The 9,939-nt window shown below is 55.2% G+C and overlaps 1 protein-coding gene across 2 annotated transcripts in view; it reads left to right on the forward strand.

Moving 5' to 3' along the window:
- The first annotated feature begins 6,520 nt into the window (after positions 1-6,520).
- The window catches only part of UBE2I (ubiquitin conjugating enzyme E2 I), a 15,616-nt gene continuing 12,197 nt past the window's right edge, over positions 6,521-9,939 (forward strand). Inside the window, exon 1 of one of the 2 annotated variants that reach the window (XM_003790766.3) lies at positions 6,521-6,628. The gene's annotated coding sequence lies outside the window, so the exon portion shown is untranslated. Of the gene's footprint in view, positions 6,629-6,803; positions 7,018-9,939 lie in introns of those variants that run through there. The other variant, XM_023513783.1, reaches the window with a different exon arrangement.

Genomic DNA, 9,939 nt, shown 5'->3' on the forward strand with positions numbered 1-9,939 from the left:
GTCCACGGAGGGGTCCCCGGCTCAGAGCCGAGCCAGCGCAGGGCGACTCTGCTCTGCCTGCTCCTCCAGCCCCCACCCGTGCCTGCAAAGCACCACGCCTGGTACAGCGCCCGGGAAGGTGAGGCAGGGAGCCAGCGCTCACTTGTGGGCACCTCCCAGGCCCTGTCAGGCTGGAGACTGGACTCATTGCCTGCTGGACTGCTTGACCTCCTGGCAGCTCTGCCTGGCCGCCCCACCACCCGCCTTCTCCTGGCCCCTGCCTCACGGACTTTTCTTGACAAATGTCCCCTTCACAGCCTCCTCTCCTGGACCCTCGCTGCCATCCCTTAGGTCCCGACACAGCCTTCCTGCCTCTCCTGGCTGCCTCCTCCACCCAAGTTCAGACCCTGACAGCAAGGACACAGGCCTATTCTTCCGGCGGATGTCTCAGGGCACCTGGAACCAAACATAACCCCAAAGGAGCTCCTCCCACGAATCCCAGTCCCACAGATTAGCAGACCCAGCACCTGCTATGCAGAAATGGCACTACCAAAGGTCAGCTAACCAGACTCAAGGCCAGGCTGTCACCCTTGTTGTTCCCCACTCTTCCACTCCTTACAAGCCCAAGTCCTATTGGCCTTCACACCCGCCCACCCCTCTCCACTTCCCTGTCCAGATCACCAAATTCCTCTCTCAGATTTCCACAAGAGGCAGCCAACAGGCATCCCTGTGAGTCCTGTGCCCCCCATGCCACTCTGCAGACTCCAATCCAACTATTAGGGGAATGCAAATCCACCCATGTTACTAAGACCCTCTGAGCATCCCTCTGCCCAAAGGAAAAGGGCCAAAATCCTGGCTGGGCTCCCATCCCTGTAGCCCCACCCTTGCACCATTCTGAATCACTCCCTGGCCCCACCCTCTCCGAAAGCATCCCTCACCATCACAGTCAGGAAATTATTACCTCCTCCAGGAAGGCTGCTCTGACCTGTGAGAGGGTGTCAAGATCTTTCTTCCACCCCCTAGCCATGTGAATCTCACTGTGCCCTCTCTGCTGAGCCATATCCCCAATGGACCGTCACCTGGGTGGGAAGACAGGAATGGATCCTAGTTGGTGCATCCTGTGTGCACCACAGGGCACACAATGAACACAAGTTCAGTGAGCATGTGTTGTCTTAAGAGAACAGAGAAGAAATATGAAGCTAGAAGTCCCTCAGAGAGTTAAGCCCAATATTGGAAGAAGGCCCTCCTGGGACAAAGGAGCATCACTTCCTGGCACATAGGAAGCTGATAGGCAAGGTCAGGGAAGTGGGCATAACACAGCAGTGAGCCCTGGGACAGACCTCTGGTGACAGGAAAGATGCGGGATGGGTCCCATGGCATGGCAGAGCTATCCTTTCCTCAGAGTGCAGGGTAGCACACCTTGGCACCCAAAATGGCCTACCCTTCGGGCATGCACAGGTTCTGAGCACCACCGGGACCTGGAATCCTGGGTATGAAGACATGGCACCAGGAAACTTCCAGAGGACTTGTGGAGGGTTCATTTGAGTCCGGGAGGGGGGGTGCTCTAAACACTTTGCTCAGAATAGGGACATGGAGAGGAGACCAAATGTCCTCAGATGACTCTTAGAGGTTCACAGACTCTGTTAAATAACATTGGATTACAGAGTAAAGGTAGCATTCCTGCTCCTTGTAAAATCCTTCCGATGTATTTTAAGAATGGAAAAGCAAGTATCCAATGTACTTAATACTAGTATGAAGCCAGTAGACAATCTTATATATGCCCATAAGAGAAAAACTCAATTCAATTCAAGACGAGGGAAGGGGGAAGAAGGGAGGGTGAGTGTGGAGGGATGGTGATGGGTGTGCTCCCACTTAGTGGGCACAATGTAAGGGCATAGGGCACACCTTCTGGGTGTGGAACACAACTACAATAGGGACTCAACCTAACAAATGCAAACATTGTAACCTAATTGTACCCATATATTAATCTGAAATTTTACAAAAGCAAAAACAAAATAAAATAATGATGTGTCCCCTTTTAGTCAGTGTGTGGTCCACTTTGACACCTCTCCTTGGCTTGATATCCTGTCCCCTTCTTCCCCTACATCTTTTAACATAGAAGAACGCACAAGGCTCAGAAACCTGGCAGGTAAGACCATCTGGCTGAAAACAAGAGCAAGGCCAGGTTTGCGCTGTGTATCCATGGATGGCAAGAGACAAAGGCAGTCCATATACAACTGTGATATAAAGGTCCTTTTTAACATACACTGCTCTGCCCCAAATGTGCTAGCAAACAAATGGCTGTCATCAAGGGCGGGGCGGCACGTGCCGAGGCACAACTGTGCAGCCAGAACGCAATGCACCTGACTTGCCACCGCTGCCGCTGGAGTGGTAGCTGTCCCAAGACTGGAGGGCCGGTGTTTTGCTGCCACCAGGCGGCCAAAGGCGCACAGGCGTATGGGCTCAAGGAAGTCCCGCGCCAAATTAGAGTCGCGAGTGGCAGTAAGCGCCGACTTCCCACATTCTCCACCTGGGCACAGTTTCCACACCCAGGCTTGCAGCCTACTGGGAAACAGACACCCTAGTAGAGCACTGGAACACTAGATGGAAGGGACGGTGACGGGCCACACAAGCCTTCACTGTGCTAGAGAAGCGGAGAGGGGACTGCGATTTAGAGGGGGGAGGGAAGAAGCTCCCTAGCTGCCGTGCCAGAGGAGAGAGCAACCAAAGGCCAGCAGGCAGGAAGCAACAGGTATGTTAGGGGCAGAGAAGGCCTGGGCTAGGCAAGGGCCCACGCAGCTGCGCACCGGTCCGAGGGCTGCGGCCTAAAGAGCTTCAGAGCCACACAGACCGCAGCGCGGGATGGAGAGACAGGAGGCCGGGGAGGGCAGGACGGGAAGTTCGAAGGGAGTGGAAAGGAGCAGAAGGCAGACCATCCGGTCTGTGGCTTTGCAGTCTGCTCCCGGCGCCGCGTGCCGTGCTTTCTCCGCGCGAGAGTGAGTGGGGACGTCGCAACCCACCAGCTGCACACTTTGCTCTCCTCAGCGCCGGGAGTGGTGATGTAGAACGCCCGTTTTGTGCCAGCAGGTGTTGGGGACGCGCCGCTGGATGCCAGTTCCGCGCAGGATTCTGAGCGCCCGCCGCTCTCTTTGGCGACTGTGGCGCCTTGATGGTTAGTATGACGGACATGAGATGAGGCCCCTTCTCTTCAGGAGCAGGAGAAGCGATCACAGCTGTAGGTCATGTCCCAGGTAGATAGAGACGACCCCAGACTTTGCTCCTACCCGTTCTCGTTAATAGGGAGCAACAGCCAGGCGACTACCATTCAGGTCAGAAGCTCACCAGAGGGCTGTCACCATCCCATCCCCTGTGGGAGGCAGTGGATGTTACCTTTGGAACTACTAGGAGGCAGCCTCCCTGTAGTGTGGGCTGGGCCACAGGCTTAAAGACTCAGCCCTCTGGGATGAGAGGGTTACCTCAGAGCCTGAAAAGAGTCTTAAGGGTCAGTCCTATCTTCTGAATGCCTTAGCCTGGCTGAGCCAGACTGCAGATGGTAGTGACCCTCAAAGGGTCAGGGGTGCCTCCTCAGTTTAGGAGGAAGCCCAGGATGGAGGAGAGAGGCACATTGTTGTTGCAGTTAACTTCCAGATTTTCTCCACATAGTCTGGAAATAAACTCCTTATCAGATATGGAACTTGTAAACATTTTCTCCCATCTGTGGGTTGTCTTTTCACTCTTTTTTTTTTTTCTACTTTTAGTAGAGACAGGGTCTCCCTCTTGCTCAGGCTGGACTCAAACTCCTGAGCTCAGGTGATCCACCCACCATGGCCTCCCAGAATGCTAGGAGTACAGACAAGGAGAGCTCTTCTGACACACAAAATTTTTTCATTTCAAAAACATCCAATGTAGGTGATTTTGCTTTCGTTGCCTGTGCTTTTGGTGTCCTAATTGCCTGATCCAATGCCAAGAAGCTTTCCTCCTATTTCCTTCCAAGAGTTTTAAAGTTTTGGGCTCTTATGTTTAGGTCTTTGATGTCATTTTGAGCAAGTTTTTCTATATGGTCTGAGGTAAGGGTCCAACCTCCTTCTTTCGCACGTAGATCTTCCTTTCTTGAAACCAGCCTTGCTTCAAACCTGCGTGCCCAGAGCCTGGCCCCCAGCAGGCCTGGGCTGACACTCTCACCCTAGCCCAGGCAGTTCCTAATCACATTACTTTCTCCTCCCAAAGGGAACATGTCAAGGGTGGACACATGGCCTGCCTCAGTCACCCAGAAGCTTCGCTAGGGTCTTATATTCAATATGTCTGCACCAACTCCTTACCCTCTCCAAGCCTCAAGTTCTCCTTTGTACCCAGAGACCAAATTAAGCCCCCTCTTCTACCCAACCCATGCTCCACCTAAACGACCCCTCCTTCCCACCAACTGCCTCAGAGCACTTTCCACCAGGACAAGAATTTATGCAGGCTGGAACTCTACAACCAGGTTGAAGGTACAGCCAGGGAACCAGGACCTTGTCTTGCTTTTCCTGTTCCACATCCTTCTGTGGCTCCCCAGGCCCATGGGATCAGACCCAGGCCCTGTGCTGGGCATCCCAGGCCCCCAAGAATCAAACACCACATCAGGTCTGCCTCCCCAAACTGCACCCTTTATTACCTTTTCAAGGCATCCCCTCACCCACTATAGCCAGCTGTGCCTCTGTCAGCCCAAGATTGGAGCTGGGTCCACACAGGTTCCAATCTCCTTTCCTTCAGCAATGGCCATCACCTGCTGCCCATGTATGACGGACATGAGATAAGGCCCCTTATTTGCTGATGACACAACCCTGTGCAAACATCCTCTCTAGAATGATGGCATTGAGGAGGCTTAGGCCTGTACATATCACCAGAAATCCCAACGCAGCAGCACCCAGACACCTGGGGCACTTAATCAAAACACGGATTCCCAAGACCTCTGAGACTGGGGACCCAGAGAATGCGTGTCTCAGACAAGCTACTTATGATTTCAGACCCCTGAGGGTGCAGTACCAGGCCAGGCCCATGCTGGGTCACTATGGGGACCCAGGAATAGACAGCCCCTTGGGTCTTATGTCTGGGAAAGACTTGGAATGTCCACCTTGAGCAGAGGAGGGGAAGTCAGGGGACCTCTACCACCTGGACTCCCACTATGACAATCAACTCTCTCTAGGCCACTGCAAACAGGGGGAGTGGGCTGGGGAGAAATCTCTGGCCAGCCCAGCAGAGACCCACAACACACATCAGGGCTTCTCCTCTGGCATAAGAGGGTGGCTGGTAACAGGTGGGGTTCATCCACTGAGAGCACAGAACCAGATGTGGGTGATAGGGCAAGGGACCCAGAACCCAAGAAGGAGGGAGGGAGGAAAGGAGTGAATAAGTGAGTGAATGAATGAATGAAAACAAGTCGCTTCTGGGGTCCAGCGAGCACACCTCCTTGGAAGCTTGCCCGCCTCCCCCTAGCGGTCCAGGCTGTACCACGAGCGCCCCCCGGCGCGTCCCTGGAGCTGACCCGGGTCGGGGGATCAGGACACCTGTCACCGCCAGATACCAAAAGCGCCAGACCAGCAGAGCGACGCGCTAACCAGGTTGACCGCCAGGAGACAGGCCGACCTGGGAAGGCGCCCTCTCCTTATCTGTGAAATGGGAACGCAGGCAGCAAAATCGGCTCCCAGGGGAGTTGGGGGCGCGCGCGGCGGCCGGACGGGGATGGCCCAGCCCGGAGGGGGAAGAGACAAGCCGCGCGTTGACAACAGGACGTCCCACAAGCTCTAGTGTTCCAGTGCCGAGATTCGGCACAGCGGGGCGGAGCTACGGCGGAAGACCACCGGTGCGGCGCCCCTCCCCCACCGGCAGGGAGGCCCTGCTCCCATCCCCCACCTCGGGCCCGCGCCGGGATTAGGGAGCATCCACACTTCTCCTCCCGTCGGTCGTGGGCGCACTCGGCCTTTTGTACGGGGTCAGCTCATTGGGCGGACTTGAAGGATGCCCCACCCATGGCCCTGAACTGGCCAATTGCAAGAGGCTTCACAGGGCGCTGAACTCCGGGGTTTGTCACCGTCCTGAGACGCTTCAGGGGATCTTTAGGCCTCAGTGGGTATTGCGCCCCCAGCCCCGGGCTCTGACACCCAGGAGACCTACGGGACCTGTGCCCGAAGAGGTGTCCTCCGGGCATCCGGGGAGCCCTTGGAGATCTCGGCCTCCCTTTTCTCCCACTGCTCGCTGGAGTGTCCTCGAGTGGACGCGCGCACTTCGAAGGGGAGTTTGCAGACGCTCCCTCACTTCGGGGACGCGGCTCCTTTAAGGACTCAGGTGTCCAGGACGGCGCCTTACTGGAAATTCGCCCCCCGGGACCTGGCTCCCGCCCGGAGCCCGGGGCGCAGGCGCACAGCGGCGAGGCCTGGACAGCAGGGGTCGTGCGGTGGCGCGGACAGTGCGGGATGCGGGGTAGCGGCAGCTGCACGCGGGACCGGCGCGCGGCAGGCAGCCCCGCACCAGGCCCCGCCCCGCGCGCCCCGCCCGCGCCGGGGTCCTCGGAGCTCTCGGGCTGCGCGCGGAGCGGGCTCCGGAGGGAAGTCCCGAGACAAAGGGAAGCGCCGCCGTCTGTCCGCGACTCTCGCCGGGGCCGCGGCCGTCCGAGGTGAGCGCGGGCTGGGCAGGGCCTGGGTTTCCGCCGCCCGCGCCCCGCCCCACCGGGCCGGGCTTCCCCATGGGCCGCGAAGCCACCGGTTTGTCCGCTCTGTCGCTCTGCGGGGGCAGCTGAGTCGGGCCCGCTGTAGGCCTTCGGGCCGGGCGGCGCTCGCCGAGTCCGCGCGCTCTCCCAGGGGACTGACGCGCCCGTTCTCCGCGCCAGGCTCGGCTGCGCCTCTGAGGTGCGCTTCGTCGCGCCGGGCTGGAGAACTGCCTGCAGCTGCCGCGCGGAGAGAGGGCCTTCCTCGCCGAGTGGCGTCCGTTTCCGGGGTCGGAGTCTGCACCCCAGCTGGGCCGCCTTCCAGCTCAGGACAGACCGAACAGCAGAACGAGCTGGAGGTCTTGGGCTGCAGAATGTGGGGGTGGGGGCACATGCGTGGGTTTGTTTTTGATGTCTTGGGAGTCAAAACAGCTCCAAGTTTTCTTGCGTCGCTAACGATGTACCTCTCGCGGTTGGTGGGACCCTGAGCTTCTGCGTTTCTCCAGAGGGAGAGTGGTGTTCTCTTTGGGGGGTTACTTTGTACCAGTTGAATGGTGGTAGGAACTGGTAGTTACTCGAGTAGGAGGGAGGTAAAGAAATGATTAAAGCTTGCGGTCGTGGCCTGCAATCACTCTTAAGTAGCAGAATTAACTGGTTTGGTTTGTGTAACTCGAAAGTACGCTTACTTATTCAGTTTGCGAAGTAACTGTCTTTTGGGGGAGGAGGGTTGTTTGTTTCCTTTTATAGATTCTACCCCAAATATTTCTTGCTTGAAAGGACACGTTGCCTTTGGGTAGAGGACCTACCCAACGATGGATCCTAAGTTTGTCCTGATTGCTTACAGAGAGTTCCCCTTCGTAGGTTTGGGATGGTTGGTTATTGTCATACCTGTGTCTCAGGGTTTGGGACTTTGTTTCAGAAACAGCCTGGGGTCCTGAAACAGAGGTCAGCTGCAGCCAGATGAGGGGCCTTCGAATGCAGTGTTTAGAGCTTGCAGAAGCGTTACCTTCCCATGTTCGGGAGAGTTTGCATCCCGGTGGAAGCTTCTTCTCCAAACCTGTTACAATATTATCTGTGATACAAATGAGTAATTTGAGGTCTAGGAAGATGAGCACCTTGCCTGCACTCACACCGCTAGTAAGTATCTCTGAAATCTGTGCTTGTTAGGGTTAAAGTACAGCACCTTGCCGACCTCCTGTTCCACTGCAAGTGTTTGTGTTTTGCTTGTCTCTAATAGTTTAGGGTTATTTTGTTTTTATATGACAAAACTTTTCTGCTCTGAAGTGTCTAATAACATTCAGATGCTTCTTAAGACTGTTAATTTGATTTTAAGTGGGGTTTTGAATGAGTGTTTCTGTATTGTGATTTAATTGTGACAGATTGGCTGCTTTCTCCTGGATGCTGGGGATCTGTGAGGGAAGGTCCTGGGCCCTGGGCTACTGACTAGGACAGCATTGGGATGCGCGTGTGTCTCTTTGCTCTGTCTGTGCAATGTCTTCTGTAAGACCAGCACAGGGATGCTTTGGGTTAGAGGATGTTCTGGAAGCAGACAGGTCTTGGCAGGAGGTATTCCTTACATACTTGGGAACAGCTTGGTGCTAGAAGAGGTAGTCTGTGGCAGGGTCCCTGCAATCTTGTGAGCTTTGCCCATGGCTTTTCAGTGTCCGAAGTGCTGGCCTAGGGCTTCAAGGACCTATTTTGATGTGTAGTCCCACTTAGATTCTGGGGACGTTATGCCTCACTGAAACTGTCACTTAGCAGGCTGCTTTGTACTGGGCAGGGTGAGGGGCCCTGGGAAGCTAGAGTGTGCTGAGACTGGAGTCAGATAGAGGGGAGCCCTTCTTGAAAAATAAAGAGTTTCAGATCTTGGGTGCCTGCCATTGATCTCTTAGTCGGGAGACAGTCTTCTGAACACACTGGCCCACTGCAACCCTCCCCTCGGGTCTGCCCCGCTTTGGGCCCTTCTGCTCCTGCGCCAGGCTGGTTAGCTGTACTGCTCTTCCAGCAGATTCCCACCTGACCACCCTCCCACTTTCTCACTCAGTTCCCAGCACTTCCATACCGAGAAGCCCATGTCCTCAGGCTCCTCTTGCCTAGGAGGATATACAGGGAACTTTGGGGAAGGGTTGGGTGTTCCAAAAGGCATGAACCTTAGTGGTCATCTTTTTTTGGACAGTGCAGCTCCCTGATGAGCAAGGAGCACACCACAGCTCGGGAATCCCTGTCCAGTGAAGGAAAATTCTAGTTTGAGGTTAAGTTTGGTGTTACGTTAGACTCAACCTTGAGGTAGGAACCTGTAAGTGCTCACTGTGTGGTCAGAGGTCAGAGCACTGGAGCTGAGGCCCCTCTGCCACATGCCACCCTGACTCTGCATCCTTCCCTTAGGCTGAAGTGAGCATCTTATGTTGGAAATGCATATGTCTGATCAGTGGTCTAGTGGCTTGTAGTCACCTGAACCCCAGGATTCTTGGAATGACACTAGGGACAGCTTGGGGTTTCTGTAATGGTGATCCCAATCTCTTTCTGCTTTGCTGACTTCTTAGGAAAGAGTCATCCTAGTCCCATCCAAGACTCTAGCATCTCCCCTCAATTCCTGACTCATTGGTGCTGCTGGATACTGAGTGCACTTCTGACACATGCCAGGTGCTGCTGGCCATGCTACGGGGCGTGGCAAGAGACACAGCACACGCTGTGGGGCCTACTATGCAGGGCTGGTAGTCTCTGTCTGTGACCTCTGGGTAAAGGGAGGCTAGGGCTCTCACTGGGTGGAAGGTGCAGTTTCGTGAGGCTCAATGGAGGTGTCAGGAAATGCTCGGGCTCAGAATGCAGCCACCCTGGTGCCGGCCCTGCTTCCTCAGAAACCCATGGAGGACCTCCTGCATGTTGGTTTCAGAGAGGCCCAGGGTTGTGCTTGGGTATTAGGCCCCTTCTGCTGTGAGACACAGAAAGGAGGCCCATCATTCAGGACTCTGGATATGAACCTGAAAGATTGGGAGGGCTGCTATCACCCACTTTAGAGAAATAGTTGCTTGTCTTGTTAAAGCCTTGTTTTTGTTTTTGAGACTCAGTTGCCCTGGATAGAGTGCCATAGCCTCAGCCTAGCTCACAGCAACCTCAAACTCTTAGGCTCAAGAAATCCTCCTGCCTTAGCATCCTGAGTAGCTGGGACTACAGGTGCCTGTTACAATCCTTGGCTAGTTTTTTTTTTTTTTTTTTTTTGAGACAGAGCCTTAAGCTATCCCCTTGGGTAGAGTGCCATGGCATCGCGCTCACAGCAACCT

This window comes from Otolemur garnettii, unplaced genomic scaffold (genome assembly GCF_000181295.1).
Source record: "Otolemur garnettii isolate 467f Iridium unplaced genomic scaffold, OtoGar3 scaffold00044, whole genome shotgun sequence".
In the NCBI taxonomy this organism is placed as follows: Eukaryota; Metazoa; Chordata; class Mammalia; order Primates; family Galagidae; genus Otolemur; species Otolemur garnettii.